Source organism: Bufo bufo, chromosome 2, assembly GCF_905171765.1.
Source record: "Bufo bufo chromosome 2, aBufBuf1.1, whole genome shotgun sequence".
NCBI classification, from domain to species: Eukaryota; Metazoa; Chordata; class Amphibia; order Anura; family Bufonidae; genus Bufo; species Bufo bufo.
Window position 1 is genome coordinate 33,882,538 of NC_053390.1, and position 9,037 is coordinate 33,891,574.

A 9,037-nucleotide genomic window follows, 5' to 3' on the forward strand; every position below is an offset into this window, starting at 1 on the left:
TTCTACATATTCCCACTCCTCCATGGAGAAATAGACAGTGACATCCTGACACCTTATAGGAACCTGACAACACAATGATTCCGTCATCACCCAGACCCCTCCAGTGCTGTTACTGTATAATGTCCCAGCATTCCCAGCAGCGTCACCTCTCCAGTCAGCAGCTCCACCATCTTGTGGGTGAGTTCTAGGATTTTCTGTTCATTGATTTCCTCATGTATCAGGAGGTGAGGTGGAGGCCCCGTGATTGGGCTCAAGGTTCTTCCCCATCCTTCAGACAAAGGAACCTCACTAGAGGTCTTCTTCACTACTGTGTAACCCTGTTTATGGGGAGACAGAGTAATAAAAATCACTACTGACATTTCCAGAGTCCGTCACCTCTACAGCCATGTCCATCTGTTATTACCATAGATAAGAATGATGTAATGTGACATCATCAGAATCTCTCACCTCTCCAGTCATATCATCTGTTATTACCATAGATAAGAATGATGTAATGTGACATCATCAGAATCTCTCACCTCTCCAGTAAGTTGGAAGAGTATCTCTAGGGTGAGATTTATTATCCTCTCTGCCATCTTGTCTCTGTCCCTATACATCCTTAATGAGTCTATCAGGAAAATTCTGTTACGTAGAAGTTATTAACAGACAATTCTATATTTTAGGAACCTAAACAGAAAGAAGAAGAAACATGTAAAAACCACACAAAATGTAATGTAAAAATACCCTTAATAAGGGGAAACATTTGAGGAGATATTACAGTGTAGATGTTGTAGTTTCTCTCTTCCGCAAACCTCCACAACGATACAGACAGGAGGGTTTCACAGCCTCCCAGGGACAGGAAACAACATGGAAGACAGCAATAAAAAGTTCATCCCCTTTACCTGATCCAACAGGAGACGGGGAAGACGTTCCTGCCACTGATCCACAGCAGAGGAATTTTCTATCTTGCCCAGCCCGTCCTCTTCCACGGTTCCTTACTGGGAGGGCTGATGCAGGGAATGAGGGTTACCGGTGGTAGCAGTATCCTCCCTCCTTGTTCTGGGTGTGAGTATTCCTGTGGGAATGTAGTCCCATTGTGTGGCACCGATATTGGTAAGATCATTTGCATTGGGATCAGGCTATGTCCGTGGCTGCTACAGACTGAGGATTTCCTCTGTTCCACTTCTGGTTACAGAATACTGTGTGACACTTCGTACCAGACAAGTCCTACTGAAGGCCGGATCAAGGCTCCACTCATGGAAGGTATGTAAGTTCGGAGGCTGCCTCAGTCTATCATTGTATGCACAGTTTGCAGCCTAGCAGATGCAAGACTTTAGGTCTAAAAAGCAGCATACACCCTCACTTAAAGGGGTTGTGCATCGCAGAGGTATTGATGGCCTGTCCTCAGACGGGGTCAGATTCCTGGCATCCCCACTGATTGAAGAGGCAGTGGGGCTCGCATGAGGGCTTACGTTTCAAACTACCTTCATGTTGTATTGCTTATAGAGGCAGCGCAGTGTAATTACAAGCGCTCTTCCTAGTCAAGCTGTAGTTACACGGCGAACAGGTAACTGAAGAGGAAGCAGCCCTCACACAAGTGCTGTTACCCCTTTAAATAGCTGATTGCAGGGGAAAGGGCATATTGATAACCTATCCTGAGTTTGTCAGCATGTTAAATATCCGTATAACATCTCCCTTACTTAAAGGATTTCGGACACCACTGCTGACTTTCTGGATCTACGACTAAATTTGGATGACCAGGGTATTCGCACATCGTTATTCCGCAAGGAAACGGCAACCAATAGCCTGTTACACTTTGACAGTTTTCATCCGGCCCACCTGCGAAAAGGGATCCCTAAGGGACAATTCTTGAGATTGCGCCGCAACAGCACCACCACTCCTGACTTCAGTGAGGCCGCTTGTGATCTGACAACCAGATTTCGGGCACGGGGTTACCCTAAGAAAGTAATCTCAGGGGCATTTGAAACCGCAAAGGTGGCTGATCGTTTGGAATTGTTGAAGCCAAAACCCAAGTCTCGGAGTACCCAAGTACATCTCATCACCAAATATAATAACCAATGGCGTGATCTATACACAATACTAAATGTACACCGGCACCTTTTACTGGCGGATCCCAAGCTGAGCGGCTATGTCAACCCAAGTCCTAAGATTATTGCACGTAGAGCCCCAAATCTACGAGACAAACTGGTACGTAGTCATTTCCAGAGGCCCACACAGGGGCTGGGGAGGGGTGTTAGGATGCGCGGGACATATCCGTGCGGGAATTGCAATATTTGTCAATACATGATCTGTACTGACTCCTTTTCCACCTGCAGGCATCCGGCTGTGATTCCCCTGGGTCATTACATCAATTGCCGGACTAGGAATGTGATTTACGCATTTATCTGCGAATGTGGAAAAATATATGTGGGCCAGACCGGTCAGGAGGTACGGAAACGTATCCAACAGCACCTATCGAATATTGCCTTGGCCCGTCGTGACCGGATCCAAGCCAAGAAACCGCTGACTTCAGTTGCTGCGCATTTTCTGGATTGCCACCAGTGCATAACTTCTGGACTTGCCGGCCTTGACGTGGTGCGCATGAATCTGAGGGGAGGGTCGCCTACCTCCCAGCTACTACGTTTGGAGTCCAAATGGATCTTCAATTTGGATACAGTGGCCCCACATGGACTAAATGAAGAACTCACCTTTACTGGCTTTTACAACTGAATTTGGGGTTCCACATTTGAATCTCGTGTAGGTGGGAGGTTACCTCTTTGTCTGGGGTCTCTGGGCATATTGTCACCCCAGGAGTGATGGGGCTTGCTCTATGAATTTATATGTCTATTCAATTATTTATGATTGCTTTATATTTTGTATATAGGATGGTAATCATATGTCTGATGTCCATTGCTTGACCCCTGATATATGTATATACCTCTCTATTTGCATTCATGTTCATGTGGCTGTAGGTTGCTTCATTTTCAGCACCCCTGTATCTATATATGTATAACAAACTGTCCCCAGCGTAGGCACAATCTCACCACATCATATTGGATGTTATCATATCATGTATTAAATTTATAATATTGCCCTTCTATTTAGCAGGCTCTCCTGCACCCATTCTGGCATATTGTACTGCCCAGGCCCTCCCCTCCGTGTGATGAGCGCATCGTGCGCTCCACTATTCCCTGTGGAGCGCACCATGCGTTCCACTGCGGCATCTGACTTCCGGTCATGTGGTTTCACACATCCGGTTTACGCTCAACTAACTCAGCTGGCACATATGTTTCTCCACTGTGGCATACAATTTCTTTATTTATATGTGCTCATCGCATGGTATTTGATTACATCGCATCACATGGTCCTCCCTACCTGCAATTTTGATGTGCGGCTGTGACCTGACAGGTGGAACGCATACGCCGATCATGTGACCTCCACACTTCCGGTTTCCGGTTATGCATTGCCTGACATGCCTCCACAGTGCTCACAACACCCTGCTGCACAGGTGAATGTAATTGTATCTCATCTATCACCCTATATAATGTGATACCACAACATATGGCTCTTTACCCCTGAGGAAGCCGGATTGCTCCGGCGATACGCGTTGGGCGCTTTCTCATTCTTCCAGGTCCACTGCACCAGCAGGTTTATGTAGGTTTGGCTCTCTAACTTAGACCTTATCATGGTCTGTTTGTATTTCTAGTGGTCTTACCTCATTTTATATTTGCCTGATTTTTATATGCTGGTTTATAGTGTATATGCCCATTTTGCGGCAATTCAGTGGACCTGTATGTGTCGGTTGCATATATTATATTGCATACCGCACTTTGTTCTAATTGTATACAATTTTTAATGTGTGTCTGTTGGTGTGTCCAATAAACTTTATATATATATATTTTTGATATTGACTCATTGTCGGATGTGCATTTATGGGGTGGTTCTTGTGACTCTCTCTTGGGTCAGGTGATACTGTTTCCTATCCTGAGTATACTGTAGGTCATTAACATCTTTGAAGAAAGAAATGGGGGTTAGTCAGCACATCCCAATGCACCGGTGCACGTCAGCATGGCCGACAGCGCAAAAGCAAAAACACAATGCACCAGCACACTGCAAACACATATAATACAGTAAATACAATGGTGCCAAACACACTATAGAAATGTACTAATGGTACGTTATAAATGTGAGATTCTTGGCAAATACATTTTGTACAAAATTACTTGTGCCTGTCCACCAACAGCAAGGCGATCTCTTTAGGATAGGAACCTACACTAAATCCTACCTCATACTGGCCTTCATAGAATTTAGGGAACGCTGGCTCGGCAATTTCTATCGGCCCCATGGAAATGAATGGGAGCGGTGGCTGCGCAAGCGCGGTGTGTTTCCATTGAGTCCTATGGAGAGAGCGCGTGGCGGTGGCAAAAACCCAGAAAACCCATGGTCCTCCAGCCACCACCTTCCCCGCTCCGTTCTCAGTATAGGTGCGTGTCCCAGAGGTGGGACCCGCTCCTATCAGAAAAAGAGGCATATCCTAGCGATATGCCCCCATTGCATGAGATGGGAAAACCCCTTTAACCACCTCCGGACCGCCTAACGCAGATTTGCGTTCCGGAGGTGGCAGCCCTGCGCAGAGTCACGCATATATGCGTCATCTCGCGCGAGCCAAGATTTCCTGTGAACGCGCGCTCACAGGAACGGAAGGTAAGAGAGTTGATCTCCAGCCTGCCAGCGGCGATCGTTCGCTGGCAGGCTGGAGATGTGTTTTTTTTAACCCCTAACAGGTATATTAGACGCTGTTTTGATAACAGCGTCTAATATACCTGCTACCTGGTCCTCTGGTGGTCCCCTTTGTTTGGATCGACCACCAGAGGACACAGGTAGCTCAGTAATATGTTGCACCAAGCACCACACTACACTACACCCCCCCTGTCACTTATTAACCCCTTATTCACCCTTGATCACCCCTGATCACCCCATATAGACTCCCTGATCACCCCCCTGTCATTGATTACCCCCCTGTCATTGATCACCCCCCTGTAAAGCTCCATTCAGATGTCCGCATGATTTTTACGGATCCACTGATAGATGGATCGGATCCGCAAAACGCATACGGACGTCTGAATGGAGCCTTACAGGGGCGTGATCAATGACTGTGGTGATCACCCCATATAGACTCCCTGATCACCCCCCTGTCATTGATTACACCCCTGTCATTGATCAACCCCCTGTAAAGCTCCATTCAGATGTCCGCATGATTTTTTCGGATCCACTGATAGATGGATCGGATCCGCAAAACGCATACGGACTTCTGAATGGAGCCTTACAGGGGCGTGATCAATGACTGTGGTGATCACCACATATAGACTCCCTGATCACCCCATATAGACTCCCTGATCACCCCCCTGTCATTGATTACCCCCCTGTCAGGCTGCATTCAGATGTCCGTATGATTTTTACGGATCCACGGATACATGGATCGGATCCGCAAAACACATACGGACATCTGAATGGAGCCTTACAGGGGGGTGATCAATGACAGGGGGGTGATCACCCCATATAGACTCTCTGATCACCCCCCTGTCATTGATCACCCCCCCTGTCATTGATCACCCCCCTGTCATTGATCACCCCTCTGTAAGGCTCCATTCAGACATTTTTTTGGCCCAAGTTAGCGGAATTATTATTTTTTTTTCTTACAAAGTCTCATATTCCACTAACTTGTGTCAAAAAATAAAATCTCACATGAACTCACCATACCCCTCACGGAATCCAAATGCGTAATTTTTTTTAGACATTTATATTCCAGACTTCTTCTCACGCTTTAGGGCCCCTAGAATGCCAGGGCAGTATAAATACCCCACATGTGACCCCATTTCAGAAAGAAGACACCCCAAGGTATTCCGTGAGGGGTATATTGAGTCCACGAAAGATTGAAATTTTTGTCCCAAGTTAGCGGAAAGGGAGACTTTGTGAGAAAAAAATAAAAAATATCAATTTCCGCTAACTTGTGCCAAAAAAATAATAATTCTATGAACTCGCCATGCCCCTCATTGAATACCTTGGGGTGTCTTCTTTCCAAAATGGGGTCACATGTGGGGTATTTATACTGCCCTGGCATTCTAGGGGCCCCAAAGCGTGAGAAGAAGTCTGGGATCCAAATGTCTAAAAATGCCCTCCTAAAAGGAATGTGGGCCCCTTTGCCCACCTAGGCTGCAAAAAAGTGTCACACATCTGGTATCTCCGTATTCAGGAGAAGTTGGGGAATGTGTTTTGGGGTGTCATTTTACATATACCCATGCTGGGTGAGAGAAATATCTTGGCAAAAGACAACTTTGTATAAAAAAATGAGAAAAGTTGTCTTTTGCCAAGATATTTCTCTCACCCAGCATGGGTATATGTAAAATGACACCCCAAAACACATTCCCCAACTTCTCCTGAGTACGGAGATACCACATGTGTGACACTTTTTTGCAGCCTAGGTGGGCAAAGGGGCCCACATTCCAAAGAACACCTTTAGGATTTCACAGGTCATTTACCTACTTACCACACATTAGGGCCCCTGGAAAATGCCAGGGCAGTATAACTACCCCACAAGTGACCCCATTTTTGAAAGAAGACACCCCAAGGTATTCCGTGAGGGGCATGGCGAGTTCCTAGAATTTTTTATTTTTTGTCACAAGTTAGTGGAAAATGATGATTTTTTTTTTTTTTTCTTACAAAGTCTCATATTTCACTAACTTGTGACAAAAAATAAAAACTTCCATGAACTCACTATGCCCATCAGCGAATACCTTGGGGTGTCTTCTTTCCAAAATGGGGTCACTTGTGGGGTAGTTATACTGCCCTGGCATTCTAGGGGCCCAAATGTGTGGTAAGGAGTTTGAAATCAAATTCTGTAAAAAATGACCAGTGAAATCCGAAAGGTGCTCTTTGGAATATGGGCCCCTTTGCCCACCTAGGCTGCAAAAAAGTGTCACACATCTGGTATCTCCGTATTCAGGAGAAGTTGGGGAATGTGTTTTGGGGTGTCATTTTACATATACCCATGCTGGGTGAGAGAAATATCTTGGCAAAAGACAACTTTTACCATTTTTTTTTATACAAAGTTGTCTTTTGCCAAGATATTTCTCTCACCCAGCATGGGTATATGTAAAATGACACCCCAAAACACATTCCCCAACTTCTCCTGAATACGGAGATACCACATGTGTGACACTTTTTTGCAGCCTAGGTGGGCAAAGGGGCCCATATTCCAAAGAGCACCTTTCGGATTTCACCAGCCATTTTTTACAGAATTTGATTTCAAACTCCTTACCACACATTTGGGCCCCTAGAATGCCAGGGCAGTATAACTACCCCACAAGTGACCCCATTTTGGAAAGAAGACATCCCAAGGTATTCGCTGATGGGCATAGTGAGTTCATGGAAGTTTTTATTTTTTGTCACAAGTTAGTGGAATATGAGACTTTGTATGAAAAAAAAAAAAATCATCATTTTCCGCTAACTTGTGACAAAAAATAAAAAGTTCTATGAACTCACTATGCCCATCAGCGAATACCTTAGGGTGTCTACTTTCCGAAATGGGGTCATTTGTGGGGTGTTTGTACTGTCTGGGCATTGTAGAACCTCAGGAAACATGACAGGTGCTCAGAAAGTCAGAGCTGCTTCAAAAAGCGGAAATTCACATTTTTGTACCATAGTTTGTAAACGCTATAACTTTTACCCAAACCATTTTTTTTTTACCCAAACATTTTTTTTTTATCAAAGACATGTAGAACAATAAATTTAGAGCAAAATTTATATATGGATCTCGTTTTTTTTGCAAAATTTTACAACTGAAAGTGAAAAATGTCATTTTTTTGCAAAAAAATTTTTACATTTCGATTAATAACAAAAAAAGTAAAAATGTCAGCAGCAATGAAATACCACCAAATGAAAGCTCTATTAGTGAGAAGAAAAGGAGGTAAAATTCATTTGGGTGGTAAGTTGCATGACCGAGCAATAAACGGTGAAAGTAGTGTAGGTCAGAAGTGTAAAAAGTGGCCTGGTCATTAGGGGTGTTTAAGCTAGGGGGGCTGAGGTGGTTAAAGATGGTGTGAACAAGGTAACTTCAAAAAGCACAGGAGGCTGCCCAGGACTCCCTAGAGGACAGGAAACTGAGGTGCGGATGGGATGAGAACCTTTTTCCAGTCCCCAGATGGGACTTAAAGGGATTGTGTCATCTGATACACTGGAGGTAGTTAGACCTATTCTGGAGAAAGGAGCGGGCCCCAGAGGTAGGGGTCCTAGCGATATGTCAAAACCCCTTTAAGGGTCTTGTAGCGCAACAACATTCTGTGTCAGTGAGGTCAGAGAACGGCCATAAAAAGAAGCTGCGCCCCTCACAGGGTCACCATGGACCCCAATCCTTACATGCCTGTGACCACACACTTACCTCCTGCTGTAAAGCTGCAGCTTGGTTGTTCTGTTGTTATAGGGCCTGTGATGATGTCATAGCCATGTGATTAGTCACCTGTGTGGGAGGAGTCAGGAATCACATGACCTGGTCCTGGAGTAATAGATGCCTAGTAGGCGAAAGGACCTTTGGTGATGTCATGACCATGTGACCATGTGTGGGCGGAGTCAGGCTCCAGGCAGTGCTGTCTGAGGAGATTCAGATTCTAGATAATAAGAAGCTCCTCCTCGTGAGGTGATAGAGATGTGTGCGCTGCCTGAGCCTGAGACATACACATCTGTACTGCTCCACACACAGCTCTGCACCGTATACACTACACACATGGCCCTGCACCGTATACATTACACACACAGCTCTGCACCGTATACATTACACACACAGCTCTGCACCGTATACATTACACACACAGCTCTGCACCGTATACATTACACACAGCTCTGCACCGTATACATTACACACACAGCTCTGCACCGTATACATTACACACAGCTCTGCACCGTATACATTACACACACAGCTCTGCACCGTATACATTACACACACAACACTACACCGTATACATTACACACACAGCTCTGCACCGTATACATTACACACACA

General features: G+C 45.2%; 1 long non-coding RNA gene across 1 annotated transcript; it reads right to left on the reverse strand.

Moving 5' to 3' along the window:
* Positions 1-10: 10 nt before the first annotated feature.
* On the reverse strand, positions 11-8,517 carry LOC120992131. The gene is made up of 4 exons (XR_005776922.1): positions 8,417-8,517; positions 519-666; positions 147-317; positions 11-63 (listed from the first exon to the last, which is right to left on the reverse strand). It is a non-coding gene; the product is annotated as an uncharacterized LOC120992131 (long non-coding RNA).
* Positions 8,518-9,037: the final 520 nt, after the last annotated feature.